Raw genomic sequence first — 10,000 nt, forward strand, 5'->3', positions numbered from 1 at the left:
TATGAATTGCCAGGCTGGCCAAGGCGTTGCTTCTGGGAATTGTTGGGGACTGGGCTGTTTAGAAAGGCCGGTGGCGGGCGCTCCGTTCCCGACTCCCGTGTCCGATTAGGGTGGGGGACGGCTGGTTGGAAAGCCCCGACGCTGGCGCAGATTATATTGCCGGACTGGCCCCTGGCGAGTTGGGCAAAGTGTCGCAGTCCGGCAGCGGGTAACAGGCCAGCGGTCAGCGGCAGCTTATCGGTGATAACTTCGGGAAGGAAAGTCCGATCCGGTCGGGGTGAACTGCGACTGAACGGGGTGGTGGGGCCGCACAGACCAGTAGCGGGCTTGTGTAGCTGCCTCTTGGCCCGGCCGAGGTACAGCCGTTGGCTGGAGACCGCTTTCCGACTGCTGAGCCGGTGCCGCGGGGACCCACCTTGACGCGCCGGCTGTCCGAGCAAGCCAGGGGCAAGGGGCATCCATAGGTACCAGAAGGGAGTCGGTCCGACACCGGGAAGTCGGGTGCCCGTCGCTCCGAATCGAGCCCGGTGTTTTCGTGCGTGTAACAGGGCGGGCGTTTGGACCCGGTTGTCCGGGAGCGGGTCCCCAACGGCGGGAGATTGCCTGGGTTTGGCCGGCCGGCAGTCGAACGCCTTTGGCTCCGGACTCCCGTGTCCGATTTCGGTCAGGGAGGGCTGGTTGGAAAGCCCCGACGCTGGCGCACACTATATTATCGGCCTGGGCCCCGGCAAGTTCGGGAAAGTGTCGCAGTCCCGTTCCGGCGGCCGCCCCGTCGGTCAGCGGCAGCTTATCGCGGATAACTTCGGGACGGAAAGTCCGATCCGGTCGGGGTGAACTGCGACTGAACGGGGTGGCGGGGCCGCACAGACCAGTAGCGGGCTTGTGTAGCTGCCTCTTGGCCCGGCCGAGGTACAGCCGTTGGCTGGAGACCGCTTTCCGACTGCTGAGCCGGTGCCGCGGGGACCCACCTTGACGCGCCGGCTGTCCGAGCAAGCCAGGGGCAAGGGGCATCCAGTGGTACCAGAAGGGAGTCGGTCCGACACCGGGAAGTCGGGTGCCCGTCGCTCCGAATCGAGCCCGGGGTTTTCGTGCGTGTAACAGGGCGGGCGTTTGGACCCGGTTGTCCGGGAGCGGGTCCGCAACGGCGGGAGATTGCCTGGGTTTGGCCGGCCGGCAGTCGAACGCCTTTCGCTCCGGACTCCCGTGTCCGATTTCGGTCAGGGAGGGCTCGTTGGAAAGCCCCGGCGCTGGCGCACACTATATTATCGGCCTGGACCCCGGCAAGTTCGGGAAAGTGTCGCAGTCCCGTAGCGGCTGCCGCCCCGTCGGTCAGCGGCAGCTTATCGGGGATAACTTCGGGACGGAAAGTCCGATCCGGTTGGGGTGAACTGCGACTGAACGGGGTGGGGGGGCCGCACAGACCAGTAGCGGGCTTGTGCAGCTGCCGCTTGGCCCGGCCGAGGTACAGCCGTTGGCTGGAGACCGCTTTCCGACTGCTGAGCCGGAGCCGCGGGGGCCCACCTTGACGCGCCGGCTGTACTAGCAAGCCAGGGGCAAGGGGCATCCAGTGGTACCGGAACGGAGTCGGTCCGACACCGGGAAGCCGGGTGCCCGTCGCTCCGAATCGAGCCCGGTGTTTTCGTGCGTGTAACAGGGCGGGCGTTTGGACCCGGTTGTCCGGGAGCGGGTCCGCAACGGCGGGAGGTTGCCTGTGTTTGGCCGGCCGGCAGTCGAACTCCTTTGGCTCCGGACTCCCGTGTCCGATTTCGGTCAGGGAGGGCTCGTTGGAAAGCCCCGGCGCTGGCGCACACTATATTATCGGCCTGGACCCCGGCAAGTTCGGGAAAGTGTCGCAGTCCCGTAGCGGCTGCCGCCCCGTCGGTCAGCGGCAGCTTATCGGGGATAACTTCGGGACGGAAAGTCCGATCCGGTTGGGGTGAACTGCGACTGAACGGGGTGGGGGGGCCGCACAGACCAGTAGCGGGCTTGTGCAGCTGCCGCTTGGCCCGGCCGAGGTACAGCCGTTGGCTGGAGACCGCTTTCCGACTGCTGAGCCGGAGCCGCGGGGGCCCACCTTGACGCGCCGGCTGTACTAGCAAGCCAGGGGCAAGGGGCATCCAGTGGTACCGGAACGGAGTCGGTCCGACACCGGGAAGCCGGGTGCCCGTCGCTCCGAATCGAGCCCGGTGTTTTCGTGCGTGTAACAGGGCGGGCGTTTGGACCCGGTTGTCCGGGAGCGGGTCCGCAACGGCGGGAGGTTGCCTGTGTTTGGCCGGCCGGCAGTCGAACTCCTTTGGCTCCGGACTCCCGTGTCCGATTTCGGTCAGGGAGGGCTCGTTGGAAAGCCCCGGCGCTGGCGCACACTATATTATCGGCCTGGACCCCGGCAAGTTCGGGAAAGTGTCGCAGTCCCGTAGCGGCTGCCGCCCCGTCGGTCAGCGGCAGCTTATCGGGGATAACTTCGGGAAGGAAAGTCCGATCCGGTCGGGGTCAACTGCCACTGAACGGGGTGGCGGGGCCGCACAGACCAGTAGCGGGCTTGTGTAGCTGCCCCTTTCCCCGGCCGAGGTACAGCCGTTGGCTGGAGACCGCTTTCCGACTGCTGAGCCGGAGCCGCGGGGGCCCACCTTGACGCGCCGGCTGTCCTAGCAAGCCAGGGGCAAGGGGCATCCAAGGGTACCGGAACGGAGTCGGTCCGACACCGGGAAGCCGGGTGCCCGTCGCTCCGAATCGAGCCCGGTGTTTTCGTGCGTGTAACGAGGCGGGCGTTTGGACCCGGTTGTCCTGGAGCGGGTCCGCAACGGCGGGGGATTGCCTGTGTTTGGCCGGCCGGCAGTCGAACGCCTATCGCTCTGGACTCCCGTGTCCGATTTCGGTCAGGGAGGGCTCGTTGGAAAGCCCCGGCGCTGGCGCACACTATATTATCGGCCTGGACCCCGGCAAGTTCGGCAAAGTGTCGCCATCCCGCAGCGGCTGACGGGCCGCCGGTGAGCGGCAGCTTATCGGGCATAACTTCGGGAGGGAAAGTCCGATCCGGTCCGGATCAACGGCAGCCGAACGGGGTGGCGGGCCCGCACAGACCAGTGCCTGGCTTGTGTAGCTGCCCCTTTCCCCGGCCGAGGTACAGCCGTTGGCTGGAGACCACTTTCCGACCACTGAGACGGCGGGGCGGGGGGCGGCCTGCACGCGCCGGCTGCCAGAGCAAGCCAGGGGCAAGGGGCATCCAACGGTATCTGAACGGAGTCGGTCCGACACCGGGAAGCCGGGTGCCCGTCGCTCCGAATCGAGCCTGGGGTATACGTGTGTTTAACAAGGCGGGCGTTTGGACCCGGTTGCCCGGCACCAGTCGAACGCCTGTCGCTCCCGACTCCCGTGTCCGATTTCGTTCGGGGATGGCTCGTTGGAAAGCCCCGGCGCTGGCGCACACTATATTATCGGCCTGGACCCCGGCAAGTTCGGGAAAGTGTCGCCGTCCCGCAGCGGCTGACGGGCCGTCGGTCAGCGGCAGCTTATCGGGGATAACTTCGGGAAGGAAAGTCCGATCCGGTCGGGGACAACGGCAGCTGAACGGGGTGGCGGGGCCGCACAGAGCAGTGCCTCGCTTGTGTAGCTGCCTCTTTCCGCGGCCGAGGTACAGCCGTTGGCTGGAGACCGCTTTCCGACCACTGAGACGGCGGGGCAGGGGGCGGCCTGCACGCGCCGGCTGCCAGAGCAAGCCAGGGGCAAGGGGCATCCAGCGGTATCTGAACGGAGTCGGTCCGACACCGAGAAGCCGGGTGCCCGTCGCTCCGAAGCGAGACCGGGGTTTTTCGTGTGTAACGTGGCGGGCCTTTGGACCCGGTTGGCCGGGCGGCAGTGGAACACACACAGACACTCGCATACACTGAGAGAGACAGAGAGAAGATAGAGATACACAGAGTGAGAAAGACAAAGTCAACTCAGTAACTGAAATGTGAAAACTGACAACTGGGAAACCAAAAGTCAGAGTGGCAAATGATGAACCAAGGTGGCAAATGATTAACTGAAAACTTGTCATTCACATTTGGGACGGAATTCAGGATGGGAATGTATTCGGCCGCCTTACCGGGGCTTGGGGGTGCTGCTTTCCCGCTTGTGGAACCGAGTTGGGGTCGTCAAATGGCCTGGTGCATTGTTTGAAACACTGGTTAATGAGTTGTCAAGGTCGGAAATCATAGAACATAAGAGCAGCTCATTAACTGAAATTTTGAACATCGACAACTGGTTAACCAAAAGCCAGAGCGACAAATGATTAACCAAGGAGGCAACTCATTAACTGAATTTCGAACATCGACAACTGGATAACCAAAAGACACAGGGACAAATGAGTAACCAAAGGGCCAACTCATTAACTGAAATTTCAAAGAGGCAACTCATTAACTGAAATTTTGAACATCGACAACTGGTTAACCAAAAGCCAGAGCGACAAATGATTAACCAAGGAGGCAACTCATTAACTGAATTTCGAACATCGACAACTGGTTAACCAAAAGACACAGGGACAAATGAGTAACCAAAGGGCCAACTCATTAACTGAAATTTCAAAGAGGCAACTCATTAACTGAATTTCGAACATCGACAACTGGTTAACCAAGAGTCAGAGCGACAAATGATTAACCAAGGAGGCAACTCAATAACTGAATTTCGAACATCGACAACTGGTTAACCAAGAGTCAGAGCGACAAATGATTAACCAAGGAGGCAACTCATTAACTGAATTTCGAACATCGACAACTGGTTAACCAAAAGACACAGGGACAAATGAGTAACCAAAGGGCCAACTCATTAACTGAAATTTCAAAGAGGCAACTCATTAACTGAAATTTTGAACATCGACAACTGGTTAACCAAAAGCCAGAGCGACAAATGATTAACCAAGGAGGCAACTCATTAACTGAATTTCGAACATCGACAACTGGTTAACCAAATGTCAGAGCGACAAATGATTAACCAAGGAGGCAACTCATTAACTGAATTTCGAACATCGACAACTGGTTAACCAAGAGTCAGGGCGACAAATGATTAACCAAGGAGGCAACTCATTAACTGAATTTCGAACATCGACAACTGGGTAACCAAAAGACACAGGGACAAATGAGTAACCAAAGGGCCAACTCATTAACTGAAATTTCAAAGAGGCTACTCATTAACTGAAATTTGAACATCGACAACTGGTTAACCAAATGTCAGAGCGACAAATGAGTAACCAAGCAGGCAACTGATTAACTGAAAACTTGTCATTCACATTAGGGACGGAATTCACGATGGGAATGTATTCGGCCCCCTTACCGGGCCTTGGGGTGCTGCTTTCCCGCTTGTGGAACCGAGTTGGGGTCGTCAAATGGCCTGGTGCATTGTTTGAAACACTGGTTAATGAGTTGTCAAGGTAGGAAATCATAGAACATAAGAGCAGCTCATTAACTGAAATTTTGAACATCGACAACTGGTTAACCAAAAGCCAGAGCGACAAATGATTAACCAAGGAGGCAACTCATTAACTGAATTTCGAACATCGACAACTGGTTAACCAAGAGTCAGGGCGACAAATGATTAACCAAGGAGGCAACTCATTAACTGAATTTCGAACATCGACAACTGGGTAACCAAAAGACACAGGGACAAATGAGTAACCAAAGGGCCAACTCATTAACTGAAATTTCAAAGAGGCAACTCATTAACTGAAATTTTGAACATCGACAACTGGTTAACCAAAAGCCAGAGCGACAAATGATTAACCAAGGAGGCAACTCAGTAACTGAATTTCGAACATCGACAACTGGTTAACCAAATGTCAGAGCGACAAATGATTAACCAAGGAGGCAACTCATTAACTGAATTTCGAACATCGACAACTGGCTAACCAAGAGTCAGAGCGACAAATGATTAACCAAGGAGGCAACTCATTAACTGAATTTCGAACATCGACAACTGGGTAACCAAAAGACACAGGGACAAATGAGTAACCAAAGGGCCAACTCATTAACTGAAATTTCAAAGAGGCTACTCATTAACTGAAATTTGAACATCGACAACTGGGTAACCAAATGTCAGAGCGACAAATGATTAACCAAGCAGGCAACTGATTAACTGAAAACTTGTCATTCACATTTGGGACGGAATTCAGGATGGGAATGTATTCGGCCCCCTTACCGGGCCTTGGGGTGCTGCTTTCCCGCTTGTGGAACCGAGTTGGGGTCGTCAAATGGCCTGGTGCATTGTTTGAAACACTGGTTAATGAGTTGTCAAGGTCGGAAATCATAGAACATAAGAGCAGCTCACTAACTGAAATTTTGAACATCGACAACTGGTTAACCAAAAGCCAGAGCGACAAATGATTAACCAAGGAGGCAACTCATTAACTGAATTTCGAACATCGACAACTGGTTAACCAAGAGTCAGAGCGACAAATGATTAACCAAGGAGGCAACTCATTAACTGAATTTCGAACATCGACAACTGGGTAACCAAAAGACACAGGGACAAATGAGTAACCAAAGGGCCAACTCATTAACTGAAATTTCAAAGAGGCTACTCATTAACTGAAATTTGAACATCGACAACTGGTTAACCAAATGTCAGAGCGACAAATGAGTAACCAAGCAGGCAACTGATTAACTGAAAACTTGTCATTCACATTTGGGACGGAATTCACGATGGGAATGTATTCGGCCCCCTTACCGGGCCTTGGGGTGCTGCTTTCCCGCTTGTGGAACCGAGTTGGGGTCGTCAAATGGCCTGGTGCATTGTTTGAAACACTGGTTAATGAGTTGTCAAGGTAGGAAATCATAGAACATAAGAGCAGCTCATTAACTGAAATTTTGAACATCGACAACTGGTTAACCAAGAGTCAGAGCGACAAATGATTAACCAAGGAGGCAACTCATTAACTGAATTTCGAACATCGACAACTGGTTAACCAAAAGACACAGGGACAAATGAGTAACCAAAGGGCCAACTCATTAACTGAAATTTCAAAGAGGCAACTCATTAACTGTAATTTTGAACATCGACAACTGGTTAACCAAAAGCCAGAGCGACAAATGAGTAACCAAGGAGGCAACTCATTAACTGAATTTCGAACATCGACAACTGGTTAACCAAAAGACACAGGGACAAATGAGTAACCAAAGGGCCAACTCATTAACTGAAATTTCAAAGAGGCAACTCATTAACTGAATTTCGAACATCGACAACTGGTTAACCAAATGTCAGAGCGACAAATGATTAACCAAGCAGGCAACTGATTAACTGAAATTTTAAAATTGACAACTGGATAACCAAAAGTGGGAACTCATGCTTCGGACGGGCTTACATACGGCAGGCTGACGCCCGGCAGAGGCCCGGGCTTCGCCTCCCTTGCGTAAGCGACCGTCTCCGAATCGATTAAAGGCGTAAAATCGGAGTTCAGAGCGGGAAAATTTTTTCCCGAAAACGGCCGGAAAAAAAAAAATGTCTCCTTTTCCGCCGAGCAGGGTGGCATTCGAACGGGCACGGGAAGCCGCGTCTAACGGTGTAAAAACGGCTTGGCTCCGACGCGGGAGTGCGGAGATATGGCCGTTCAAAGTTGTACTGGAAGTCCGGAAGGAGAAAAATTTGACTGCCTGTAGCCGAAAAAAGTTCCAGCGGTCGGTCACAAAAGTCAAATCCGTCCCGCTGATTTGACACTTGTCATTTCTGGCAGGGGGGATTGGCGGGGTACCTGGAGAATGGTAGGAGGTGGTTTTTCGAGACTTTATCTGTTTTCCAGATTACTGTCTAGGGCCTCCAGGTCTGCAGAGACCGACCCGGGCTGCCGTCCAACCGACTTTTAACCCTTTTTGGGTGGAAATTTATTTCCATTTTTAACCAATTTTCGGGTTTTTGGTCGGGCTTAAAAACGGCAGCCTGACGCCCGGCAGAGGCCGGGGCTTCGGCTCCCTTGCGTAAGGGACCGTATACGAAACGATTAAAGCCGAAAAATCCGAGTTCAGAGCGGGAATTTTTTTTCCCGAAATCGGCCGAAAAATAAAAAAATTCTCCTTTTCCGCCGAGCAGGGCGGCATTCGAACGGGCACGGGAAGCCGCGTCTAACGGTGTAAAAACGGCTTGGCTCCGACGCGGGAGTGCGGAGATATGGCCGTTCAAAGTTGTACTGGAAGTCCGGAAGGAGAAAAATTTGACTGCCTGTAGCCGAAAAAAGTTCCAGCGGTCGGTCACAAAAGTCAAATCCGTCCCGCTGATTTGACACTTGTCATTTCTGGCAGGGGGGATTGGCGGGGTACCTGGAGAATGGTAGGAGGTGGTTTCTCGAGACTTTGTCTGTTTTCCAGATTACTGTCTAGGGCCTCCAGGTCTGCAGAGACCGACCAGGGCTGCCGTCCAACCGACTTTTAACCCTTTTTGGGTGGAAATTTATTTCCATTTTTAACCAATTTTCGGGTTTTTGGTCGGGCTTAAAAAACGGCAGCCTGACGCCTGGCAGAGGCCGGGGCTTCGGCTCCCCTTGCGTAAGGGACCGTATTCGACCCGATTGAGCCCCGAAAATGGATCCAAATGTCGGCCGACCAAGTAAGCTTGCTGGGGAGAGAGACTAAGTGCCGGGCTGGGCACCTCATTAACCAGTGAAAAGTTTTGGCTGCTGGAGAGACTAAGTCCCAGCCTGGGCACATCATTAACCATAAATGAAAAAGGCGAGGCCGAGTCTGGTGCATGGCTAACTGATTAACCAAATTGGCAAGGCCCGGGCTGAAAGTGAATGAGCGACCCGTGGCCAGGGGGCTGGAATGCGGGAGAGAATCCAACCCCCAAAATATGGAAGTCCGATGAGAAAATATTCGGCCGCCTTTTGCGGGCCTCGGGTGTTGCTTCCCGGCCTGGGAAAGTGAGTTGCTCCCGCCGAATTGACATGTGCATTTAACGATTTCGAGACATGATTAACCAAAACGCGGAAGTCCGATGAGAAAATATTAGGGCCCTTCAAGCGGGCCTCCGGTGATGCTTTCCGGCTTGGGAAAGTGAATTGCTCCCGCCGAATTGACATGTGCATTTAACGATTTCGAGACATGATTAACCAAAACGCGGAAGTCCGATGAGAAAATATTCGGCCGCCTTTTGCGGGCCTCGGGTGTTGCTTCCCGGCCTGGGAAAGTGATTTGCTACCGCCAAATTGACATGTGTCATTTCTGGCAAGTGTCTCAGGACATAGTTAATGAGTTGCAGTTTGGGAAATCATTAACCTCGTCGGAAGTCCCGATGAAGAAAAAAAAAAGTGCCATTTGCGGGGATTTGGGTGCTCCTGGTCGGATAGAGGTGGCCGTTTGACCCGCTGATTTGACACTTGTCATTTCTGGCAGGGGGGGTTGGCGGGGTGCCCGGAGATTTTCGGGAACACGATTTTCAGAACAAAATTCACTCAGCGGGAGCACTTTGAAAATGCCCGAAAAGTGTTACTTTGCTAAAAGGCTCATTTTATCAATATAGAGACCTTTCAAAGAGTATTGGAAAGTCATATTAAAGTGGTTTTGTGGCTTTTATGACTTAATGACAAAAAACTCTAAGTGTGAATCTGAAATCGTAGACAGACAGCAGAAACATATAAATAATTCCAGCGTCTAAGTTTCATTTGCTGTCTGTCACACAGGTGCCTCTGAACCGGTCAGGGCCTGTGACCCCACTGAGCTTGTGTTTTGTGGCTTATGCACACGCAGTGTTTGCACCAAGTTCCCCTGTGTTGTGCGCTCAGTGGGCCCGTCCAAGACAGCAGAAACAAGATGTACATGCCAGCGTCTTTAAAGTTTCATTTGTTGTCTTGTCACACAGGTGCCTCTGAACCGGTCAGGGCCTGTGACCCCACTGAGTTGTTTACTGGGGCTAATGCACAAGCAGTGTTTTGTCAGAGAGTTCCACTGTGTTGTGCGCTCAGTGGGTCCGTCTAAAATGACAAGACAGCAGAAACATTCCAGCGAGTTTCATTTGTTGTCTTGTCACACAGGTGCCTCTGAAC

The sequence above is a fragment of the Somniosus microcephalus genome, chromosome 33 (genome assembly GCF_052327205.1).
Source record: "Somniosus microcephalus isolate GS21.2 chromosome 33, FLI_Smic_1.0, whole genome shotgun sequence".
Taxonomy (NCBI): domain Eukaryota; kingdom Metazoa; phylum Chordata; class Chondrichthyes; order Squaliformes; family Somniosidae; genus Somniosus; species Somniosus microcephalus.